Raw genomic sequence first — 27,386 nt, 5'->3', positions numbered from 1 at the left:
ATATATATATATATTATATATATATATATATATATATATATATATATATATATATTATATATATATATATATATATATATATATATATATATATATATATTTATATATATATATATATATATATATATATTTATATATATATATATATATATATATTTATATATTTATATATATATATATATATATATATATATATATATATATATATATATATATATATATATATACATTTATATATATATGTATATACACACACACACACATTATGCAAATATCGCAAACCAAGCGATACAGAATGCAAAACAACCAATACCCCCGTGGTTGTTTTGTGTGTGTGTTTACATATACATATATATATACATATATATATATATATATATATATATATATATATATATATATATATATATATATATATATATATATATATATATATATATAGTGCCGAAAAGGTAAAACTAGTCAGTGTGAGGGAAAACTTCATTACATAAGAGTAGAAGACTGAGTGATTGGTGGTGGAAGTAATGACTGGTAGTATGACTGTTCGGAAAGGGACATGTGAGTGGTTACCTTCAACCCTTGTGAGAGGCAACAATGAACCCTGACGGACTGAGTAACGTTACTTGGTTTCGTGCTTTCATCAAGTCTGTAAGTACAGAACTATACTCTTGAAAATTGAATAATTTTCCTTTCATAATTCGGTTTTTACTTTTATCCTGATTTTGGTAATACTCAGTCGTCACTACTTCTTTTAAAAGCCTTCGGCCTACTATGTGACTGACTCCTTGTTCAGCTTGTAATTTCCTTTTTCCTTCTCAGACTTGCTACATGGTGTGGGTCACCTATCAGATACGGGATGAGAAGAACGGCATTAATCCAATAGTTTAGAAACAATAATCCGTACTCCTGGGAACTCTGTTGTTCCTTCGCCTTTTGGCTCTACACTCCTGTATCATCACTAGAAACTACTGTTAAACCACGTCTGGGTAGGTCAACAGCCTTGTTTGAGACCTGGCTTTCTTTTCTTTATCACGAGGACAGAGCTACTGTCTTGGCAACATATTGAAGTGGCCTTCCCCATTACACTCTATTGCAGATTTCCAGTTTACTACTACGGCAGGCAGGTAACTCAGTTGCCTACTCTGATAATTGCACCTTCATAAACATTGTGACTGTTGCTACGCTTCACAAGTCACTAACTTCTGTGACTTAATTACGTTATCTCCAGCGTCCCATTACACTTAGGCTGGTTCATTTAATTTTTGTCCAATGAATTTATTTGCTTCAGTTAGGACTATTTCATGGTTTTTATATTTTGAGTTCTTTATATTCAATAAAAGTTGATTTATTTTGTAATAATTTTGTTAGTTTTCTTTGCATGACGAAGAGTCCCTTCAAAAGTTCTTTGAGGGTTTGAAGGGCCGTTACATTCACAATTAGCAATAACTCGTTTTGAGACGAGTAATTAACAAGCGAAACTAAATTAATCTAATCCAACTAAATAACTTATTAAAGTTTATAATTTAATAATAAACATACTTTTCCATTACGTTCAGAATGATTTTGACGAAATTATTGCGTACATATTTGCGCTTGCCCTATTCAGCAAAAACTGCGTTGCTATTTAAGCGAAAAACGCAGGTTTACCCTATTGAACGTATACATACATTAATGTGTGTACGCATGCAAAACACCCACTGAAAATAGAAAAATTCCAAGCACTTTCTTGGTTTATCAAATACCATTAAAAATAATACTACAGCAAAAAACTTAAAACGATGAGAATTTACCCTCCCCACATCCACACGCAGAAGGTGGACACGCAGGATGTTCCAGACATGGAACACGGCGAGAAAGGGAATTACAATCAGAAATTGAAGACGTCAGAGACAAAGGGATGTTTTGAAAGTATTTTGTCAGCCATAGTTGTCAGGATGTAAAATAGTCTGGAGTGACATGGTGAAGGCAGGAAGAGTGGACCTGTAGGTGACCAGTGACAAGGAGGGACACAAGCTATGACTCTGACCCCCCCAGTCCTGCAACCACAATTAAACTCGCTCTCCCTCCTTCCCCTAAGTTGGTAACTGCAATGATGTACAACCCCTCTTCAAGGGGGGGGGGCGGCACTCTTTGACATGGCGAAGAGGCTCTTGGTAGAAGGAATTAACCATTTTTTGTCTCAGACCGAACCTAATTACCTTCGCCAATCCTCCCCATCCCATTACCCTCTTATTTTTCACTTTCCTTCCCCTCTGAACCTTCCCTTTTACCTGTCCCCCATGACTCGCGAAATCGTAATGACACGATTGCAAACAAACTATACCACGGGTGGGGTTAGAACCCGCGATCAGAGAGTCACAACTCTAGACCGACGCGTTAGCCACTGGGCCAGCTGGCTCCAATAAGATTCGTCCAACTAACCTTCCTATGGTGTAGACATATACCTAATTGGATGAATCTTATTGTAGCCAGCTGGCCCAGTGGCTAAAGCGTCGTTCTAGAGTTGTGACTCTCTGATCGCGGGTTCTAACGCCACCCATGGTATGGTTTCCCCGTCCCATTTGTAGCCTCTGGTGTCCTCCCCTCTGGCATTACGGCTTCTAGGTAGGGGTAAGTGTTTAAAGGTTCATCCCGCTCCATAAGGTTCCTCGGGTGTGGTGTAAATTGCTGTGGAATTTGCATTATCTAGAAGAACTATGGTCCCTTCTCGGATTTCAGAGGTAGGCAGGGTGTCCTGCAGGTGACGGGTGTATCTCCGGAGGCTGCCTGTCGGTTCTGGGAGGTGACTGCCGGAGGAGGTATGCTTCGTGGTGAGGTTCCGACCGCTCTCTTGTTCCCTGAGGTGGCTCGGTAGATAGGAGGTTGCTATCCCGGAGCGCTGCTTTACTGGCGTGAAGGGTAGGGTATGGCACGGGCCCAACACTGCACAGCTCGCAAGGGAACTTTTGATCTTTTCACGCCTTCTAGTGATTGTCCCTCCGCTGTCCCTTTAATTTTTTTCTTAAAATAAGTACCATCATGGAGCCTGTTCCGTGATAACCCTCCTCCTCCCAGGCCCCTTTGTTACCGCATCCTGTTCTGACCCGGCTTCGTTATTGGACCATTCTCCAGACTTTTGCCCTACTCTGTACCTTCTGCTGGTGATTCTTCGTCATCTGCTCCAGGTGCTGAGGCTCCGCTCATTTCTTCTAGTGCCTCTTGAATGCCTTAACTGCGTCTGGCTTCCCTGAATATGGTGTAACTGGTTTTCGGATCGCCCACCTACTTCGGGTTGGGTCGCCCTCGGAAATACGCCTAAAAGTACCAGATCATTTGCCGACAACAGTTCTTTGTGCTCAATCTACCCAGAAACGACCTATGCGACACACTTCCTTCACATGCCATGTTTACAAGTACAGAGTGACCTAAATTTTTCCCTACAACAGACCTCTTCAATTATCTTTCAGACCATAGTATTGATAAAGCCCTTTTATGACACGTTGGCCAAAATATGTTCTTTCACGCTCTTCAAGTTCAGGATGCAGAAAAAGCTAGTCTTTCCCGTTTTATTTCCATTCATAACATTCCAGTCAGTTCACAAGCACTCTGCTCAATTCTTGCAGTGGTACCATGGTATTATAGAGTACCATTGTACAGTGAATTTGTGTTAGTGATATAAGTCACTATGCTTGTAAGGTCACTGAGGGAGACCTAATTAACCAGTAAATTGTCACACCCCTTGCTTTGGTAAATAGGTGTAAAGACACGCTTTGCGGGTTAAGTCTCTGGTCTTTACTTCTTGACTGGCGTCAGGTCTTAACGTGTACACCTCATGAAGGGGGGGGGGGGGTTCTTTAAGGAGCATACAAGCTCAACGAAACGGCTAGAGAGCGCTTCTGGTGGAGCTCTGGCCTCTGTGCAGAGCTCTTGGCACGAGATAACAGAGCTGCTGCCTGTGGGCAGTATGGTCTGTTCCCAACTATATTATTGTACAGGGACTTCATTAACTTTAAGTAGAATGGTAATATTCACTGTCCCGTTATTTAAAGTATTGAGAGGACGAGTAGTTTGGTAGTTGAGGTGCTAGTGTAGTAAAGTGACTTCACATAATCACTGCTGGTCACTCGATTCACTTCCCCTGCCTACTTCTCTTTACTCCCTAATTCCCCAATTATCTGTTCGTTCCTTACCCCTCTATATGACTGCTGCAACAGTCATATAGGGGGGGTAAGGAACGAACAGATAATTGGAGAGTAAAGGCGGGGGAGTAGGCAGGAGAGGTAGCAGGTAGCTAGGTATGACAGGTTAGTGGTTACCACCACGACCCTCTCATTAACTCTACACTACTCACTACCGTATAACTCGCCCACTCTTCACTCACTCCACCTTATATAAAGAAAATAAAGTATAAAAACTAGAAATAAATAACAGATGGTAAATATTACTATTCTTCTCGGTTTATGAAGTCCTTGAACAATAATATATTTGGAAACAGGAGAACACTATTAAGCTTACATAAATGGGGGTTGTATATATAAGCAGTGAGACAAAAAATACAATTAACTGACCAACCAGAATATAACTTATAATATAATTTAGAGGACAGTTCACCACAGGAACTCGGTCACACCCTAGCCACAGGGCCCAATTCCTACACAGCATGAGCACCGCTCCAAGCCAGTACCCTGCCCAGTGTCTCCAACGATCTTCCCTGGAGACTCCAGTAGCGTTTTCCAAGAGCTCTGCCCACAGGCAGCAGCTCTGCCAGAATCTCGTGCCCAGAGCCCTACACACAGGCCAGAGCTCTGCCAGAATGTATCTCTAGCTGTTTCCTTGAACATATATGGTCCTTAAAGTACCCCCCTCCCCCTCTTCCATAAGGGTCATATCACGGGTCATCGCATAGAGGTCCATAAAGTGGTCCCTACTCCCCAAAAGTGTCGAAATTGCTGGCGCTTCAGACACCCCACTAAATTCTGCACATCTGTGGTGGACTGCCCGGTCTGCAGTGCCGCAGATCACACCAATACATCTTGCAGTTTTCCCTCGCTTGTCTCAATTGCAATGACCCTCATCATTCTTTTTCCCGACGATGTCAGGTCTATCTTAATGAGAAATCCGTTGTCTTAAGGAGAGCAAAGGCCTTACTTATCCTATGGCTGTTTCTCGGCTCCGCCTTCAGGGAAATCTTCCTCACATCCCTTATTCTTTAGCTAGGAGACCTCCAGCCTTGGCGATTTCCCCCGTCTACCAGCTCCTCCGGTGTCGTGTCTTCTGGGGTCATCCCCATATTTCTTTTGCAGTTTTACCCTCTGAAACCCCCACCTCCTTACCTATTCCTACCTCTACTTCTCGCCCGCTAGTTTCTCAGTCTGCGAAGCCTCTCACGCATGCATCTTCTGTGTGCCTATCACCTGCGAAGTTGAACCTGTCTCATAAGCCAGAGTCTCTTTTTGTATTCCTCTGGCGCTGACAATTTCCCAACAGTTTTAATTTCCGGCCTCGGTGTCTAGTTCTCACCCTCTTGCTAACATAGGAAGGTGGAGGTTCACCTCCCTTGTGCGGTCCCCTCTTCTCCTGTTTCCCCCCAGACTTCTTCCCAGTTATTTTCCAGCCTCCCTCCTCTCCTGTGCCACCGCAGGACTCTTCTGCCTCCACCGGCACATCTCCAGGTTCATAATCCCTTCCCCTCTCAGACCTCTTTGGTTCCCTCCACAGTCTCTACGATCTCTACTTGCTTTACCTCACCTGTCTCTGAAGTCATGGTATCGGGATCTTCCTTATCTGCTGAGACACTTGACGCTAACTCCGACTATATTGCAGACTAATGGACACTGGCGCACCTCCTACCCTTTCTTATTTTTCACGACCCATGCAGGAATTTTTTCTTTCACAGCATTCTGATTCGTCCTTACTTTCACGCTTACCGTGGTATCCACACATTAACTTCACTGGCCCTACTAGCCCATAGGCTTTACCGCTTCTTATTGTTGGCATACCTGTCTTTGTGAATAATAACATATTTACAATGGAATATTCGTAGCCTCTGGGGTAATCAGGGAGAGCTCCAAGTGTTGCTCTCCCAGTTTTCCTCAGTATGTGTTGGGTTACAAGAGCCCAATATTCTTTCAATGTTATTCGTCCCGTTGGTATACCGTATCAACAGGTCTTTGCTCGTTCTGTTGCATTATACTGCAGTCCGTATTCATTTGCACAGATGGTACACAGTTTGCTCTCCCTCTCTCCCTTTCGCGTGCATTCTGTATCTTGGATAATTAATGCGTTCTTGATCTCTACCGCAGACCATCTTGTTGGGGGATTTTAACACTTGCCATCATCTTTGTGGAGGATCCCACTGTGACTCTCGTGTCGATCAGTTGGAGACTTCTCGCTTCTCATCCTCTTCATGTTTTAAATACGGTTGCTCCCACCCATTGTGACTCTCGCACTCGGTCTCTCTTGCAGTGATCTTTCTATCTGCTCCTCGTGAATCGCGTTTGATTATGCTTGGTCTGTTCTCCCGGATTTGCACGACAGTGATCACTTTCCTATTCTTACTTCTATATATTCCCGACCGCCTCATAGCCCCCCATTGGCAATTTGGACGAGCAAATTGGGACATGTACTCTCATTTTACAGCTTTTTGTGGGGACCCTTCTTCGTCCTGTTAATGAGATGGTGCACCAGTTTTCGACCTTAGTTTTGACTGCAGCATCATGTTCTATTCCTCAAACCTCAGGCAGGCATTCTCAAGACATGCGTGCCTTCGTGGTGGTGCCCTGCGTGTGCCCATGCAGAGCGTCTGAAACGTGCTGCCTGGGGCGGTTATCAATATAATCGGACCTCAGATCGTCTTTTGGATTTTAAGCGAGCAAGGGCAGTCGCTTGCCGCATCATACGCGACGCTAAACGCACTTGTTGGCAAGACTACGTGTCTACCATTACCTCGACTTCTCCTATGTGTGCGGTCAGGTAGAAGCTACAAAAGTTGTGTGGCAAATACTCATGACCCAGTTCCCGTTTTGCGGGTTGCTGGTGGTAGTGTTAGGGAACCTCTTGAAGCTGCCACGGAAATCGGAAATTATCTTGTCCGTGTCTTCCTCATTTCTCGCGTCTAAGTCTCCCAAGGAGCAAGTGGCCTTGGATTTCTCTTCTAATGAAATGGAGCCTTATAACCTGCCTTTCACTCTCCTAGAGCTAGAGTCCACTATTTCCGCTTGCCAGTCATCGTCAGGTGTGCATGATATTCATATCAGTATGCTACAACATCTGCATTCTACAGCCTTTACAGTCCTTTTGCGTCTTTTCAATCTTGTTTGGACGCGAGGGGGTTCTCCCTCAACAATGGAAATCTGCAATTGTCCTACCATTTCGCAAACCAGACACCTCGGGGCTCGATACCTCTCACTATCGTCCCATTGCACTGGCAGGTGTAATCTGCAAGGTGATGGAACGATTGGTGAATTACTTCTGATATGGTATTTGGAGACTCCAAATAGTCTTTCTCCTCGCCAATATGGCTTTAGCAAGGGCCGCTCTACTTTGGACCCCTTGCTCCACTTAGATACGTATGTGCGAAATGCCTTTGCTAACACTCCGTCCTAGCAGTCTTTTTTGATCTTGAGAAGGCATATGACACCACTTGGAGGTGTTAAATTAGACACATGTGCAACTCTTGGGTATCTTGATTGAGGAAGCGTTTCGCCACACAGTGGCTTCATCAGTCCATACAAAGGATAAACTTGAACAGGAGGAGAATGAGGTAATCAGTCCCTCAACCTTGAGTCGATGTGGTCAGTCCATCAATCTATTCAAGATTGATGGACTGATGAAGCCACTGTGTGGCGAAACGTTTCCTCAATAAAGATACCCAAGAGTTGCATATGTGTCTAATTTAACAACGTGTCGGTTCTTTGAACCATTAATCTACAACCACCTGGAGGTATATCTTCGCCCAGGCCCACTCCTTAGACCACCGCAGTAATCTACCAACATTATTCGTTGCTTTCTTATCTGACAAACATTTTCGTGTCCGTGTTGGCGCCTCGCTTTCCTCAGACTTTGTTCAGGCAGAGGGAGTCCCACAAGGTTGTCCTTAGCACTACTCTTTTTCTCTTGGCTATAAATGACCTACCTTTCGTTCTTCCATCGCATATTTGGTCGTCACTTTGTGGATGACTACGCTATAGCTTACGTAGGCGCTGACTGTCGCCTGTTAGGGTCTCCCTTCAGGATGTGATTGATCGAGTTTCCCATTGGGCCACTTCTCATGGATTTAAATGTTCTAGTTCAAAAATCCATTTCATAACCTTCACTAGACGTCCTTTTGTCCCTGATATTCCATTGTATTTAGACGGCTCACGTATTCCTGAATGTGATACGGTCAAGTTTCTTGGCCTTCTCTTCGATCGCCGGTTGACATGGAAACCTCAGATTTCCTCTCTGAAGGCAGCTTGTCATGGTCGGCTGAATCTCCTTTAACTTCCTGCGCATCGTTCATGAGGAGCAGATCGCCGGACTCTCCTCCGTTTGCATTCCACCCTGGTCTTGTCCAAGCTGGATTATGGCGACCAAGTCTATTCAGAGGCTTTTCTAAGTTAGATCCCCTTCATCATCAGGGTCTACGTTTATACGTTTGTCTTGGTGCCTTTAATTCATCTCCTGTTGGAAGCCTCTATGTTGAGGCGAATGTTCCTTAGTTGATCGTCGTGATGCTCATTACTTTCGTTACGTTGTCCGCTCTCATGACCTTCGTGTTCCCTCTACGTAAAGGTTGGTCTCAGACGTCAATAGAAGCCCATTATTTGTTCGGTGCCTCTGCTTACTCGGACCGTTTTCTCTTCATCTTCACTCGCTCTGGTCTTCTCTCCAGTTGCCTCTTGTATGTTCATTTAGCGTCTGCTTTTTCCCTTCCCCGTTGGGAGGTTCCGACGATTCGTGTCTGTTCTCCCCTACTGCCGTGCACCGAAGCTCTCCTACCTACGACTGCTTCTCCCTCTCCTTTTCTTGATCACTTCTGGTCGCATGCTCATGACATTGCTGTTTATACAGATGATTTTAAATCACCTGACGGTGTTTGATTCGTAGCTGTTCCCTGACGATGTTGTCACTATTATTTTTACTGCCGAGTTGTATGCCATCGTCATAGCGCTTCTTTGTATTACATATATGCCTCCCTCAGCGCTTCACAAGCCATTAAATATTTTGATTCCCCTCATCCATTGGTCCGTATTCAACTATGGTTGCGTCGTGCGGCTAGCAAAAACAGTTTTTTGAAGAATTGAGACACTTATGCAACACATGGGAATCTTTATTGAAGAAACGTTTCGCCACACAGTGGCTTCATCAGTCCAATACAAAGTAGAAGTGGGTAAGGAGAGTAGAAGTTTGAGGTAATCAGTCCCTCAACCTGGAATCGACGTGTTCAGTCCATCACTCTTGTAGGAAGTGCAGCATAGGGCCAGAGAGGTGGCTTATATGCTGCGGTGAGATGAGTTGAAGCAGGAGGCGGGGGGATCACAGTGGGACCTGCCGCTAGTTTAAGTAGGTCGTCGTCCAAAGGTTGGGCAAGCGTTGAAGTCTTTGTACCAAGATCCCATGATGTTGCAGTGTCTGACAGATGTGATGAATGGTTTTGAAAACCGACAAGTTGACACTGCAACATCATGGGATCTTGGTACAAAGACTTCAACGCTTGCCCAACCTTTGGACGACGACCTACTTACACTAGTGACATGTCCCACTGTGATCCCGCCTCCTCCTGCTTCAACTCATCTCACCGCAGTATATAAGCCACCTCTCTGGCCCTATGCTGCACTTCCTACAAGAGTGATGGACTGAACACCTCGATTCCAGGTTGAGGGACTGATTACCTCAAACTTCTACTCTCCTTACCCACTTCTACTTTGTATTGGACTGATGAAGCCACTGTGTGGCGAAACGTTTCTTAAATAAAGATTCCCATGTGTTGCATAAGTGTCTCAATTCTTCAACTTGTCGGTTTTCAAAACCATTCATCAGACCGTTTTTTGTTGGGTTCCTGGACGCGTTGATGTGCAGGGTAATGAACAGGCGGATGCTGCTGTGCGGTCAGCAGTACATGATCTTCCGGTTTCCTATAGAGGTATTCTGTTCAGGGATTATTTTAGTCATCTCTGCCTGTCTTCGCGGCCGTTGGCAACAACGGTGGTCGGACATGCACTATAACAAATTTCACTCTATTAAACCGCTTTTAGGTTTGTGGCCATTTTCTTACCACCGTTGCCGTACTCGGGAGACTGCGCTCTCCCGTCTCCTCATCGATCATACTCGCGTTACCCATGGGTATCTCATGGAACGACACCAAATTCCTCTCTGTGAGGTTCGTTGGGTCCCTATTTCGGTTCTTCACTTTCGTGTGGATTGCCAAGTTTACCAGCGAACTTGCAGGATTTACCTCCACCGACACCGCCGCCCTACTGCGTTTACCTCATCTTCCCTTCCTGCAGACGGTCCTGTCTTTGATTTACAATCACTTTTTAACTTTTTATCAGCAACTGCTTTACTATACGAACTTTGACACATAGCCCTTAGCTTCCCTTCCAGCCCTTTTTTTCTCGCACCTCTGATACCCTCTCCACGTAGCTGTATGACCCTTGTTGGTTTAGCGCTTCCTTTGATAATCAACATGAGATTTAAGAAGTATTTACAGTGGAGACAGGACTTCGGAAAGTCAGAATAGGGTGGGGGAGGGGGGTACATCAACAAGGGATTTACCAACAAGTGCTGTACAAGTACATACAACCGAGGAGGAGGTGAAGCTGCTACGTGAACTTGATACCTCAAAGGCGGTGAGACCGGACATCTCTCCGTGGGTCCTTAGAGAGGGAGCAGAGACGCTGTGTGTGCCACTAACAGCAATTTTCAACATCCATTGAAAATGGGCAACTACCTGAGATATGGAAGACGGCAAATGTAGTCCCCATCATTAAGAAAGGAGACAGAAAAGAAATACTAAATTATAGACCAGTGTCACTGATGTGTATAGAACGCAAAGTCATGGAGAAGATTATCAGGAGGAGTGGTGAAGCACCTAGAATGGAATACGCTTATGAACGACAACCATCACGGATTCATGGAAGGCAATTTCTGTGTCACAAACCTACTTGAGCTTTTTGACAAGGTAACGGAAGTAAAACACGAGAGAGATGAGTGGGTATTTTGTATTTTCTTGGACTGCAAGAAGGCCTTAGACACAGTTCCTCACAGAAGATTAGTGCAGAAGCTAGAGCATCAGGCACGTATAACAGGAAGGGCACTGCAATGGATCAGAGAATACCTGACAGGGAGGCAACAACGAGTCATGGTACGTAATTAGGTGTCAGAGTAGGCACCTGTGACGAGAGGGTTCCACAGGGGTCAGTCCAAGGACCAATGCTGTTTTTGGAAAATATGAATAACATGACGGAAAGGATAGACTCAGAAGTGTCCCTGTTTGCAGATGATGTGAAGTTAATGAGGAGAATTAAATCGGATCAGGACCTGGCAGGGCCTAAAAGAGACCTACATAAGCTGCAAACCTGGTCCAGCAACTGGCTCCTGGAATTTAACCCCGCCAAATGCAGTCACGAAGATCTGGGAAGGACAAAGAAGACTGCAGAGAGAGTATAGGCTAGGTTGCCAAAGACTGCAAACCTCACTCATGTAAAAGGATCTTGGGGAGAGTATAATATCGAACACATCTCCTGAGGCGCATATCATCCAGATAACTTCTGCAGCATTTGGGCGCCTGGAAAACCTAAAACCAGCGTTCCTATACCTCAGTAAGGAATCGTTCAAGACTCTGTACACCGCGTACGTCAGGCCCATACTGGAGTATGCAGCACCAGTTTGAAGCCCACACGTGGTCAAGCACGTCAAGAAATTGGAGAAAGTGCATATGTTTGCAACAAGACTAGTCCCAGAGCTAAGGGGATTGTTCTATGAAGAAAGGTTAAGCAAAATAGGCCTCACGACACTGGAGGACAGGAGGGTTAGAGGAGACATGATAATGACATATAAAATACTGCGGGGAATTGACAAGGTGGAAGTTGAAGACTCAGATGAGTCAGAGGGATTATAGGAAGTAATTCTTTAATGAAGGTCATGGAGCAGAGGACCTAGTAGTGAGCCGTTAAGAGGGGGGCCAGGAGCTATGACTCGACCCCTGCAACCACAATTATGTGAGTACACACACACACACACACACACACTATACTCTATTTCAGTCACTAGGCACCTCTCTTCCTGGATTGGCTTATGCTAGAGAGAGAGAGAGAGAGAGAGAGAGAGAGAGAGAGAGAGAGAGAGAGAGAGAGAGAGAGAGAGAAATAATTCATAAATGTTTTCCCAGCAAACCGCTGACAATGGCCGTCTGAGCCAAGGGGATATCCGCCCCCCTACCAGCACCCTCTCTCCCATCACCTCTCTCCAACACCCTCTCCCATCACCTCTCTCCAACACCTCTCCCTCTTTCCCATCTCCTCTTCTTCTCATCTCCCCTCCTCCTCCCCTTCCTCTTGCTTCCATTTTTTGTCACACTACAGAGAAAAGAGAGAGAAGAGAAAGGGAACGGGTTGGGGAAAAGGGAGAAAACTGAGGATTAAAAAATGGAAGAGAAGAGAAAGTAGAAGAGGGAAGAGAGAAAGTTGAGAATTGAAGGGAAAAGGAATGAGAGAATAGGAAGTCTGTGTGACCCCTATGGGTGGAGGTTTTCCTCGTGACTATAATATATATATATATATATATATATATATATATATATATATATATATATATATATATATATATATATATATATATATGTCGTGCCGAATATGTAAAACTGGTCAATTAGCAAGAACTCATTTAAAATTAAGTCCTTTCTAAAATTTTCTCTTATACGTTTAAAGATATATTTTTTTCATTAATGTCAATGTAAAAAAATTTAATTTTTCACCAAAAGAAATTTAGAAAACTTACCTAACCTTATTATAACAAGTGCAATTTATTTTAGCCTAACCCAACTAAATATATTTTAAATACGTTTATAGTAATTTAATACTAAACAAACACAATGAAATATATTTTTTTCGTTAGGTTCAGAACGATTTCTGCGAAATTATTGCATACACAAATTTTCACTTGTCCTATATGGCAAGTTGAGCGTTGTTATTTAAGCCAAAATCGCAAGTTCTGCCTATTCGGCACGACATATATATATATATATATATATATATATATATATATATATGTGTGTGTGTACTATGTATATTTCTTTTTTTTTTTAATTTTCACTGTAAAAATTGATAACGTCCTTAGTGAACTAAATATCTTTTTAATAAATTTCACTATACAGCATATAACGTGTTGTGCCATAAGTTGGCTTGGTTTTGTTCGGGTTCAAGGTGGCATTAGGTCCGGTTTCCTCTGGAACGCTTGTAATTTCCTATCTAGACTCGCAGCCTTCTCTCCGAGCTCCGTTGCTAAGGAGGAGACGAGTCGAGGTATTTGACCTGGGTTCTTCTTCTTGTACACGGTCAAATGGTTCCTATGATTTGTCTTCTTGTACGTGGGCTGGCTGCTTTTTTAATGCCGTAATAAATTTTTCAGTGTATCAGTATTGGTGTGCATGGTGGTATTTCCTACCCACTGCCTCACTCAGCAACGTTGTTCTCCGTGATCGTATTGACATGGACCACCACCTCATGTTTGCAGCATTGCAAGCTTCTAATGTGTTGATTGCAACACGAATGATTGTTCTGCATCTTGTATCGATTGTTCGAGATTTTTGCATAACCTACTTACACACATAAAGATAATGTATACTTATATATGATTGTGGGAAATATTTACAACTGGTCAGAGAACTTTGTCTCTCTGACGTCCTTAACTTTGAACGACTATATTAATATATATATGCAACATGTGACATCACAAAATACTAAACCACTGTGAAAAATACTGAATTTCCGAGCGCTTTCCTTGATTATGTCAGAAATCACGAAAGTGCTTGGAAGTTCACTATTCTTCACAGTGTCTGTTATTCATTTTGTGATATCACGTGTTTATAGTGATCTAATTTCGTTAATACATATACATAGAGAAGTTACGTACATTCATAAATGATAAACCAGTTTCCGAACAAGCGTAGCAATACTAAACCACACCGCCCTTTCCAATATGCATACACAACACACCAGTTTTTAACATTTAACCCTAAAGTAATCTGTATGCAATTTCCACTGTGTCTGTGCCCGAATACATTACATTTCACACATGTAGACATGTTATATTTTAATGTGACAGAGTCATTGAGATCCGTGGTTTGATCCCCGTATGGGCGTGTTTCCTTCAGATACGTGCTATCCCTGTTCACCTATCGGTAAATAAGTACCTGGGTGTTAGTCGACTGGTGTGGGTCGCATCCTGAGGACAAAATTGATCTAATTTACCCGAAAAGCTCTGCATAACCCGAAGTCGAACCCATGCTGTTTTGGTGGACCAAAACAGCATGGGTTCGACTCCTTGTCTAGTGCAGTGTTGTTATTGATCAATACCACTTGTTCCGTGGGTACAGTAATATACTGTTTGTTGAGCTAGTACATAAGCAGGGAGTAGAATGAAATTAGGTCAGAGGCGTCCACACCACCGTATGTTCTTCGATGGTGGGAACAACATCTGGCTTGGCTGGATGCACCATTGTTAAGGATTATGTGGTTTATTGGTCTAAAGCGTCATGCGTTTTCTCTCACCATGAGACATGGGTTCAACTCCTTGGCTAGTGCAGTGTTGTTATTGCTCACTACCACTTGTTCTGTGAGTACAATAACTATATATATATATATATATATATATATATATATATATATATATATATATATATAAAAGAGAGAGAGGGGGGAGGGGGAGACAGTAATCCCTATGAAACGTTTCCACAATAAAAATAAGAGTGTTGCACAAGTGTTTCAATCATCAACAAGTCACTTCATTAAGTCATTTATCTACTGTACAAGAGTTGTCTTGGGTCATTCAAATTTTCGTCTGAATTTCATAAAATACGTGAGAGTTGTTTTCAAACCTTCATATGTTGTCAAGATGAGTGCCAAGATGAGTGCCAAGATGAGTGTCAAGATGACTGTTAGACTCAGTGCCGTAAGCATGAAAATGCTGACGTCATCAACTGGAATGTTTTAATGTGGTCAGTGGGTCTTAGAGTTTGTATTTTCAATCATTCCTGAGAGAAAAATAGAGCAATGCTGTTTCAGGAAAACGCTGTATTGCATATTTTAGGGAACACTGTTTTGCAGTCCCTAAAGAAATATTTTATTGCAGTTTCTAAGGGAACACTTAATTGTAGTTTCTAAGGGAACACTGTACTACATGTTCTAAAGGAACACTGTATTGCATATTTTAAGGGAAACACTGTTTTGCAATTTAAAAGGGAACAATATATTGCAAATTCTAAGAAAAACACTGTATTGCATTTCCTAATGGAACACTGTATTGCCGTTTCTAAATTTCTCATAAATATTTCTCATAAACACACAGAAGCCAAAGGTCTTTGATGTCCTTAGACACATCAATATTTTTGTCACCAGTGTTAGAAACCGATCAAAGTGGTATAGTGTGAGAACAGAACATTCAACTGTTATTCGCATCTAAAACACATGTCTTTTTTTTCAAAAGACACAGAAATATTTTACAAAGCTTCCAATCATCTGTTACACAATATAGCCTCTCGACACCGTTTAAAACATCAACAAAAAATAACACTAACATCAAAGACTGCAAAAACATTGTGTTTTTGTCGTTTTCTTTTGTCCCATAGTGTACCCTGTCTCAGGGGAACAAGGGGTATGCAATTGAATTTTTTTGGGGAGCCACACGTTCCTGCCCCGTAGAGACTATAAATTGAACTAGCTCTACGAAACATACATGTGAAAAAAAACACAATACTCAAGGTTCTTCTTCGAAAGATGTCAATGGGAGAACACGAGAAAGGCAGAAAGGATATATGGAAGTCGACATCAAGGTTATCTATTGACAAAAACTGTCTACGTCTATCTAGATTAAGGACTAACACATATTTTCTATGTGTATAAGTCATTGATAGAAAAGAAATATTTCTATCCACGCTGCTCTCCCTAAGGCCACTGTTACGAAAACAGAATGGAATTGAAGGAAATACAATCTACACACCCCTCTCTCTCTCGTTACATGGTGTGTTACATGGTGTGTTACATGGTGTGTTACATGGTGTGTTACATGGTGTGTTACATGGTGTGTTACATGGTGTTACATGGTGTGTTACATGGTGTTACATGGTGTTACATGGTGTTACATGGTGTTACATAGTGTTACATAGTGTTACATAGTGTTACATAGTGTTACATTGTATGTTACTTGGTGTGTTACAGGAAGGGGCACGCTGTGGTGTATGGTGCAGCTGCCTACCCAGTACGACGCCGTCGCTCCATACACTCTCCAACACGACGTCCTAACCCTCACAAGGTGTACGTATTCCAGCCTTTTTCATTAACAAAGTTATAGCTGATTTTTCTTTATTTTAACAAGGAAAAGTTTAATTTCTCTCTCTCTCACACACACACACACACACAAACACACACACACACACACACACACACACCTGACGACACTGGAGGACAGGAGAGATAGGGGGGACATGATAACGACATACAAAATACTGAGAGGAATTGACAAGGTGGACAAAAACAGGATGTTCCAGAGATTGGACACAGTAACAAGGGGACACAGTTGGAAGCTAAAGACACAGATGAATCACAGGGATGTTAGGAAGTATTTCTTCAGCCACAGAGTAGTCAGTAAGTGGAATAGTTTGGGAAGCGATGTAGTGGAGGCAGGATCCATACATAGCTTTAAGCAGAGGTACGATAAAGCTCACGGCTCAGGGAGAGTGACCTAGTAGCGATCAGTGAAGAGGCGGGGCCAGGAGCTCGGACTCGACCCCCGCAACCTCAACTAGGTGAGTACAACTAGGTGAGTACACACACACACACACACACACACACACACACTCAAAATGAAAAATAAAAACACCAAATTTCCCGAGAGAAACTGAATGTAACACAAAAAAATTCAATTTACAGAAAAGAACAGTCGTTTACAAGGGAAAAAAACACGTGAGTGAATTAACTGGTCCAGATGTATCGAGGTCAAGAGTTCTCTTGACATGCCAAAAGCAAAGACTAACTTTGATGGTCTATAGAAAGCAAACACTAACTATAATGGCCCTTAGAAAGCAAATTAACCATAATGGCCATTAGAAAGCAAAAAACAACTCTAATGGTCTTTAGAAAGCAAAGACCAACTCTAATGGTTCGGTCAGGTTTGGACCATTAACTAGTCACATACACTGCGTTCGAAAAGTCTCATCTTATCTCTTTCTACGTATGATTTTCTGAGCTGTTCTCGTTGTGTACTGCTTCCCTGAATTTACAATGTGCTATGTTATGCTCAGTTTGTACTCCCACTGAAGATGTTAAATAATCGAGAACGCTTGGGAAATTTCGTGTTGCAATTTCCTTAAGTGGCTCTGCACTTACTTGTATACTGTATCACTTTAGAAGTAAGATTAGTGTATGTATGTTTGTAAGTAGTCTCCTTACTCCTCTATTTTATCCTCCATTCAGGATCACTCTTTTTATTTGTTATGGATTGTGAAGGACCTGCCTAGCATGGGCCAACAGGCCTTCTGCTGTGCTCCTCCTTTCTTGTTATTTTCTTAATGTGTCGGCACTGCGTATTACTGACAGGTTAAAAAATGGGTCATGTGTCACATCTGGGTAAGATTATTGATCAGACCTTTCAAGCCAGAAGGTTTTCCATGAGCTGACACGAAATATTACAGCTTCATATCGTTTCAGACCATGGAGTTGATCTCTTGGTTTACAAAAAACACGTAAGCAAACACTAGAAAACGTTTCGGTCCTGGGACCACGAGCACTTCTAACATACAGAAGTAGAAAACCGGCTTGTCGGTATTTATCAGCAAGGTTCATAAGCTGAACTCTTCTCCAGGCTTAGAGGCTGACCATCTCCATAATAGATGGACTTGTTGCATCATCATTTCACTACTACACCTGCTACCTCTGGATTTAAATCCAGAAGAAGATTCGCAGGTGTTGCACTTGTCTTAATCATCAACTTGTCGGTATTTTGTACCATTTTTGACATAGTCGTCCAGCCTTGTAAACCTGTAACAGATGCAAGAAGAGGAAGATTTTACACATGAAGTAGAAGAAAGTGAACTGTACCTAATATTCTGTCTTTTTATGGTCCATGAATGGTAGACAGTACCGACAAGATGAATTAGACATGTGTGTAATATTTGGCTATATTTGTAGACGTATCGATATCCAGTAGCTTTATCAATGCAATAAAAGGACACAATGTGAAGACTGTAGAGCTATAAACAAAAGACGAGGTAATTAGTCCTTGCCCTCTATGGGCCAGTAGGCCTTCTGCAGTGTTTTAACTAGCTTCAGATTTCAGTTGTCTTGAAGTTGATGTAGAACTCTAATCTAAGAAGTTTTGCTGCAGACCTGTTAGATCAAGCCTAATTACCAACCATTTCCCTTTGGGTATGTATAATCCTTACGAGTTTAGTGTTCTCCCACGAATTCACTGTAACTAGTTGCTTCAAAACAGTGACGTCTCTTATTCTATTTCTCATCACTATTAGTGTTACCTGTGTTCTACTGATCACTATTTTTATGGAATGAGCTTTATGAGTAGATAGTGAAAGAGTAGATAGTGAAAGAGTAGATAGTGAAAGAGTAGATAGTGAAAGAGTAGATAGTGAAAGAGTAGATAGTGAAAGAGTAGATAGTGAAAGAGTAGATAGTGAAAGAGTAGATAGTGAAAGAGTAGATAGTGAAAGAGTAGATAGTGAAAGAGCAGATAGTGAAAGAGCAGATAGTGAAAGAGCAGATAGTGAAAGAGTAGATAGTGAAAGAGTAGATAGTGAAAGAGTAGATAGTGAAAGAGTAGATAGTGAAAGAGTAGATAGTGAAAGAGTAGATAGTGAAAGAGTAGATAGTGAAAGAGTAGATAGTGAAAGAGTAGATAGTGAAAGAGTAGATAGTGAAAGAGTAGATAGTGAAAGAGTAGATAGTGAAAGAGTAGATAGTGAAAGAGTAGATAGTGAAAGAGTAGATAGTGAAAGAGCAGATAGTGAAAGAGCAGATAGTGAAAGAGTAGATAGTGAAAGAGTAGATAGTGAAAGAGTAGATAGTGAAAGAGTAGATAGTGAAAGAGTAGATAGTGAAAGAGTAGATAGTGAAAGAGTAGATAGTGAAAGAGTAGATAGTGAAAGAGTAGATAGTGAAAGAGTAGATAGTGAAAGAGTAGAGAGTGAAAGAGTAGAGAGTGAAAGAGTAGAGAGTGAAAGAGTAGAGAGTGAAAGAGTAGATAGTGAAAGAGTAGAGAGTGAAAGAGTAGAGAGTGAAAGAGTAGAGAGTGAAAGAGTAGAGAGTGAAAGAGTAGAGAGTGAAAGAGTAGAGAGTGAAAGAGTAGATAGTGAAAGAGTAGATAGTGAAAGAGTAGAGAGTGAAAGAGTAGAGAGTGAAAGAGTAGAGAGTGAAAGAGTAGAGAGTGAAAGAGTAGAGAGTGAAAGAGTAGAGAGTGAAAGAGTAGATAGTGAAAGAGTAGATAGTGAAAGAGTAGATAGTGAAAGAGTAGATAGTGAAAGAGTAGATAGTGAAAGAGTAGATAGTGAAAGAGTAGATAGTGAAAGAGTAGATAGAGTGAAAGAGTAGATAGAGTGAAAGAGTAGATAGAGTGAAAGAGTAGATAGAGTGAAAGAGTAGATAGAGTGAAAGAGTAGATAGAGTGAAAGAGTAGATAGAGTGAAAGAGTAGATAGAGTGAAAGAGTAGATAGAGTGAAAGAGTAGATAGAGTGAAAGAGTAGATAGAGTGAAAGAGTAGATAGAGTGAAAGAGTAGATAGAGTGAAAGAGTAGATAGAGTGAAAGAGTAGATAGAGTGAAAGAGTAGATAGAGTGAAAGAGTAGATAGAGTGAAAGAGTAGATAGAGTGAAAGAGTAGATAGAGTGAAAGAGTAGATAGAGTGAAAGAGTAGATAGAGTGAAAGAGTAGATAGAGTGAAAGAGTAGATAGAGTGAAAGAGTAGATAGAGTGAAAGAGTAGATAGAGTGAAAGAGTAGATAGAGTGAAAGAGTAGATAGAGTGAAAGAGTAGATAGAGTGAAAGAGTAGATAGAGTGAAAGAGTAGATAGAGTGAAAGAGTAGATAGAGTGAAAGAGTAGATAGAGTGAAAGAGTAGATAGAGTGAAAGAGTAGATAGAGTGAAAGAGTAGATAGTGAAAGAGTAGATAGTGAAAGAGTAGATAGTGAAAGAGTAGATAGTGAAAGAGTAGATAGTGAAAGAGTAGATAGAGTGAAAGAGTAGATAGTGAAAGAGTAGATAGTGAAAGAGTAGATAGTGAAAGAGTAGAGGGATCACAGACCAATATTACATAACAAAACTGTATTTACCTAAGTAACAAAAAAAGGCACAATACCGTGACTGGAACGATACACAAATAACCCGCACATAAAAGAGAGAAGCTTACGACGACGTTTCGGTCCGACTTGGACCATTGCCAATGGTCCAAGTCGGACCGAAACGTCGTCGTAAGCTTCTCTCTTTTATGTGCGGGTTATTTGTGTACTGTATTTACCTCACTGTTGTCTATAAAATGCAGCTTAGAAAGCAAGTCTGGTGAAATTCTATGCTAATTTAGCTCATTCTGTTGAGTATATTATCAATTCCGTTACTGATACTGAAGCTAAAATCTCGGCTTCACAAATAGGAAACGATACTGACAGGCGAAACGTTGTCTGAATAATGTTTCTCATTACTGCTTTCGTGTTTGTATTATGAGAGGGATTAGTAAGGTAGCGGAAACTCAGTCAAACTACCCGATGCCTCCATTAAGCGGAGTCTTCATATTACGGACACTACTGGAATGTTAATCCCATTTCTCGTGATAGACAAAATATCCGTTTCTCATGGTCAAAATACCCATTCCTCATGGACAAAATACAAATTTCTCATGATGGACAATATACCCATCTCTCATGGTGGACAAAACACCCATTTCTCATGATGGACAAAATACCCATCTCTCATGGTGGACAAAACACCCATTTCTCATGGACAAAATACCCATCTCTCATGGTGGACAAAACACCCATTTCTCATGATGAACAAAATACCCATCTCTCATGGTGGACAAAACACCCATTTCTCATGGACAAAATACCCATCTCTCATGGTGGACAAAACACCCATTTCTCATGATGGACAAAATACCCGTCTCTCATGGTGGACAAAACACCCATTTCTCATGATGGACAAAATACCCGTCTCTCATGGTGGACAAAACACCCATTTCTCATGATGGACAAAATACCCGTCTCTCATGGTGGACAAAACACCCATTTCTCATGGACAAAATACCCATCTCTCATGGTGGACAAAACACCCATTTCTCATGATGGACAAAATACCCGTCTCTCATGGTGGACAAAACACCCATTTCTCATGATGGACAAAATACCCGTCTCTCATAGTGTACAAAATATGCATTTCTCCTCTGGTTACTCAACGGACAACAAATCCTACGGTCTAGGTTCCCTCTGTTACATTATTACTGTTTTGGTTTAACTTGGTCACCTGTTTGGTTTAAAATCTTGATATGTTATAATGGTGTGGCAACAGTGGGTGCCGGATTCCATACAGAAGCTTCGAGTATACAGTGTTCACTAACATTGTTTCTAATAATTACAGGTTATTTAGCCATCGTTAATATAAAATGCACATACACATATAAATCCTAGGTAGTAGGTTGGTAGACAGCAACCACCCAGGGAGGTACTACCGTCCTGCCATGATGGTAGGATTGCTGGTGTCTTTTTTTCTGTCTCATAAACATGCAAGATTTCAGGTACGTCTTGCTACTTGTACTTACACTTAGGTCACACTACATGTACAGGCATCTTGGTACAAAGACTTCTTCTTACTAGTTCTTGTTCTTGTTTATTTCTTCTTATCTCCATGGGGAAATGGAACAGAACTCTTCCTCCGTAAGCCATGCTTGTAGTAAGAGGCTACTAAAATGCCGGAACCAAGGGGCTAATAACCCCCTCCTGCATACAGTACTAAATTTAAGAAGAGAAACTTTTGTTTTCTTTTTGAGTCGCCCTGCCTCGGTGGGATACGGCCAGTTGAAAAAAAATATAATGCCTGAGCATACAGTAGCTATGTTTCTACAGCATTACTTAGTATTACGAATGGGCATAGGCAAGAAATCCTGAGAGAAACTAACGATGTCTACGAATACATGATACAGAATAATTTACTCAAAGCTTTATTAGGTCAAGCTTAATGAAGCTCTAACGTAGTGGAAAGTTGTCGTAACAGAAGCTCAGTCTGCAATGTGAGTCTTTAGCGTTGTCTTGCAGGAGGATTTCTAGGTTCAGAGAAGCCTACAGTGTCAGGGGCTCGTGGTTGTCTCTTCGTACTCCTGTGAGTCGTTTTCTTATCGACTGTAGGCACCTGAGACTCCCATTGCTTCTGTTGCCGTACATTCCTCGAGTCCCAGACACCTTTATAGACACTTGAGTCCAATATCACCGAGTTCTATCCCTTTACCAGCAGACCAAACACGAAAAACCAGTGACCACTGGAGACTACGTGTGTGTGTGTGTGTGTGTGTGTGTGTGTGTGTGTGTGTGTGTAATTATGCTGATAAATTAGACATATGCAACACTTGGGTATCTTTATTGTCGAAACGTTTCGCCCACTAGTGGCTTCCTCAGTCCAGTACAAAAACCAATAATCAAGGTTAGGAGATACCTATGTGTTTCCCATGTGTCCAATTTATCAACTTGTCGGTTCTCTGAAATATATATATATATATATATATATATATATATATATATATATATATATATATATATATATATATATATATATATATATATATATATATATATATATATATATATATACACTTATGTGTTGGTTAAATATCCGCTGCTTTGAACTTGGGTTCCTAGCATCCTAGCCTTATCATACCTACCTTTGAAACTGTGAGTCGAAGCCACCACTTCTTCATCCAGCTCACCCCCTACCCTCTCGTCCGACACTGAATAAGTAATTCCTAACTTCAGTGAGGTTCATCTGTGCTCCAGCTTCCGTGCTTCCAATCTGTCCTGTCAAATCCTCTTAGTAACTTGTGCTTCGTGATTACTTTTTCCCTGTTCCTTCCCTTGAATGGGACTTTGTTGAAATCAGGTGAAGTGTTGAATAAGACACATGTTTAACAACTGTAGGCAAACTGTATCTTAAGTAATGATTGCCAGATGTTCCACATGTCTCTCATTCAACAAGATCTTTTGGTTTCTTATTCCTTCGAGTTCTGGACCGACTCAAGATTCTGAACAAGCTTCAGCAGGTGTGGGCTCCATGCTGGTGCTGCATGCTCTTTGAATAACTTGACTCATGTTGCGCACAGAGTTCTAAGGAATTCTTTTAGGTACTTGGAAAGTGTTTTCAGATGTCATAGGATTTTATATTCTGCTAAGGATGAGAAATTTTTGTGCACCTAGGGTGAAATGTGCAGGTGAATGTTAACTCTCAGATTATTCTTCCTGCAGGATTTCTGTATTTTCCTATCAGTCAGGCTATACTCCGTCTCCTGTCTTTTCTCCCAAATTTACATGACCTTGCACTTCTTTAGCTTCAACATCTAACTGAAGTTTAGTATAGTGATTAGTGGTTTTTTGTGGCGAGTTGGGTTATTGAGGTGTTTGTGTGGCTAATTTTAGTGAATTGTAGACTACTATGCCTAGTTGTATGATGATATTTGCTCATTGTTTCCAGTTGTCACTCGTGTTGATTTGTGGGTTATTGTGGTGGGTTGTGATTTATGGTGAGTTGCGGATGTTGAGAAGAGTTGTGTTTACTGTGGCTAGTTATGATTGTTTATAATGAGTTTTTTGATGCGTTCAGCTGAGGACATTGTGGTAAGTTACGTGGCAAGTTACGTGTCAGTGTTATGAACACGGCAAGATTCAGGGAAGGTTATTAGTACAGCTCCATTGGATTACCTCTGTATCTACTGTGATATTTTCTTTCGGTAGAAAACTAAGCAAGTGATCAGAGGAAATACAAGTGAATATGAAGTGTAAAATCATAGCAGGGAAGACCTTACACTTCTGGCTTCTATTTACTGCAGTTGTTACCGGAGGCAGAGAAGACAACACAGGTTGTTGAGCAAACTTCTAGAGGGAATGTTTTTTTGTATAGAACTTGTCATTACTAGAACAAAACGTTGAACTCCCCAGATAATATTCTGCAATACGTATCTCTCCTCCACTATTGTTGACAGTGCAACATTTGTATTTTGTCCTATAATTAAAAATTCTTCGGCAAAAAAAACCTGTTGCAGGAGAAACGTAGTTAAATAAAGTGCTTACTTTGTGTCTCAGATTCTCGCTTTGTCAGGTTTCTCCATCTTGCTTTCTTCACTGCAGTATTCATTTCCTTGACCAATACCCCGTGGCCTCGCCTTGATGTCTTGGGGCAGCGAGCCAAGACATCACCCAACATTTCAGTCTCTGCAAAACTCCTGCGAGACCTCGGCTTCCCGAAGTCTAATTTTCAGGTCCCATGATCCAAGATAAATGTCTCTGAACTCTGCTCTTACAACTGTAATCCGTCCGCTCAATCTTGGCCAGAAGTTTCCAGCTCAGGAGCCTCTATTCAAATTCTGAATTTTATGAGGCCACCTTTCCCCGAGAAACGTATTGCAACGCTTGTAGAAATACAATCTTTAATACGAGATCTTAGAAGTTGTATAATATACTTGTTAAGCGCGTATATTCAATACAATCATTGGATTATATTGAATTATTTCTTGATATTTTAGTTTTTGTCGTCTATCAAGATGGCTTTCTGCATGGTGCGTAAGTTAATGTTTATCATGAATTTATATTTGCATTTATATAAGAAAATATAAGGTCATTTGGGTCACGCCGACTGCGGTATTGTATGTATTAACTCACACCTTCTTTGTATAAGCTGGGATTACTGCGCTGAGGTTGTTAATCTATAATGGTAAATTAGCTGAGATTTGAACGCTATGATGGCCCGTTGAAAACTAAAGATTACTCGGTATTCTCTTCAATGGACTTGCTGAGAAAGGTCTTAGGAAGGTCTTATTCCTACTGATAAGGTGATAATGATTGTGGGGACAATAGTGATAACTGTGAAATACATGTTAATATGTATGGTAGAATTCAGTGATAAGAGAATGGGATTCAGTAGCATTAGGGGTATTTAGTACTATAAGTTCTACCTATGTTCCAACTACAGAAAAATCCCACTAGAGAAAGGTCTATGAAATAATTTTGAAAGAAAATAAGCCCAACTTTTCCTTCTTCACACCTTTCAACTCCTTTCCTTTTCTCTTCTCTCTTCCTTTCCCATTCTACGTCAACCTTATCGCCTCACTTCCCCTGTTCCACTCTTCATTTTCCTCTTGCATCCTTCGCCCCTGTCCCTTATTTCCTTTACACTCTTCCGTTACCTCTCCCTTCCACATCCTCCCTCCATCATTCTCCCTTCCCATTCTCTCCCGCAATACTGTTTCTTCCCTCCCTATTCATCTACACACTTAAAACAGGGTCGCCTAGGATCGGGGAAAATGCATTTGGCCATCACAAGAAAATACATCTTACTGAAAATACTTGCATACAAAATTGCAGAAATAATGTGTATATATATATATATATATATATATATATATATATATATATATATATATGTATAAATATATGAATATAGAAATAAATCCAAATATTCTTCCTTGAAGCCTTTTTATCCACTTCTCCGAGGCTCTGGGTCCCACAATTTACACCAGAGATGTACCCTATTATATATATATATATATATATATATATATATATATATATATATATATATATATATATATATATATATATATATGTCGTGCCGAATATGTAAAACTGGTCAATTAGCAAGAACTCATTTAAAATTAATTCCTTCATGAAATTTTCTCTTATACGTTTAAAGATATATTTTTTTTCATTAATGTTAATGTAAAAATTTATAATTTTGCACCAAAAGTATCTTAGAAACCTTACCTAACATTATTTTAAGAACAATTTATTTTAGCTTAACCCAACTAAATATACTTTAAATACGTTTACAATAATTTAATACAAAACACACAATTAAAAATACTTTTTTCGTTAGGTTTAGAATGATTTTGGTGAAATTATTGCATACACAAATTTTCACTTGTCCTATATGGCAAGATGAGCGTTGCTATTTAAGCCAAGATAGCAACTTCTGCCTATTCGGCACGACATATATATATATTATATATATATATATATATATATATATATATATATATATATATATATATATATATATATATATATATATATATATATATATATATATATATATATGTATGTAGAACCACCCACAGAAGGACCTCAACCACGACAACCTCAATGCAACCAAACAATCTAACCCAAAACCCACACACTGTGCCCTCTGCCCTTACCCCTCTCATCACAAACACCAACCCCACAGCATCCCTCCACCCCCCCCCATAGTTCCCCGCCAGGGCTCCAGCTCCTCCAACCCCATCGTTCTCCCCAGACCAAAGTTTTAGAAAAGAAGTTGAAGGTTTGGTATACTAATGCGATTGGAATAACGTATAAATGTGAGGAGTATTGTGTTGATTGGAAAACAGCTATTGTATTTACACTGTACATTACGATACCCAGTTCGATACCGCTGCGGACGACGCTAATACCAGAGCCACAAACCAAGGAACGGATGGGGACTCAACCCATGGCAAGTGAGTCTTAAAAACTCAGTAAAATGCGTTAACCACTTGGCCACCTGCCTCTAATAAGATTCGAACGAGGGTCACTAGTGAGTGGAATACTCTCTCAGCCCAAGGAGAAAATGCCTCCTAGCTGTGAGCGCACCTCTTTCTGGCGATTTTCTTCTAGCAGTTGCTAAGACAACAACGTATTTTAATCCACATACTCTGCATTATAGTAGATTCTCGTTTTCCTTTGAGAAAAAGTGATAGCTCTATTCTGTATGGTGAAAAATACTCATTTCAAAGAGGAATTTTAATATGAGATTTCGCCTGTGGAACAGGCTTCTTCAGTCAAAAAAGATGAACAAAAAGTAAATTTATACTAGCATAGTAAGGTGAGTGGGCGGCTCAGTGAGGTCAGTGACTCAGTTTAGTCAGACCTGTAGGTCAACTAAATAAAACAGGTAGTCGGAAGTAACGGTAGGCTTCTGC

The 27,386-nt window shown here is 40.9% G+C and overlaps 1 protein-coding gene across 1 annotated transcript in view; it reads left to right on the top strand.

Moving 5' to 3' along the window:
- Nucleotides 1-617: 617 nt before the first annotated feature.
- Nucleotides 618-27,386, top strand: part of LOC128704827 (uncharacterized) — a 285,286-nt gene continuing 258,517 nt past the window's right edge. The window contains exons 1-3 of the mRNA XM_070104358.1: nt 618-648; nt 820-986; nt 16,395-16,490. The gene's annotated coding sequence lies outside the window, so the exon portion shown is untranslated. The remainder of the gene's footprint in view (nt 649-819; nt 987-16,394; nt 16,491-27,386) is intronic.

The sequence above is a fragment of the Cherax quadricarinatus genome, chromosome 91, assembly GCF_038502225.1.
Source record: "Cherax quadricarinatus isolate ZL_2023a chromosome 91, ASM3850222v1, whole genome shotgun sequence".
Lineage (NCBI taxonomy): Eukaryota > Metazoa > Arthropoda > Malacostraca > Decapoda > Parastacidae > Cherax > Cherax quadricarinatus.
This window is presented reverse-complemented; position numbering and strand designations above follow the sequence as displayed.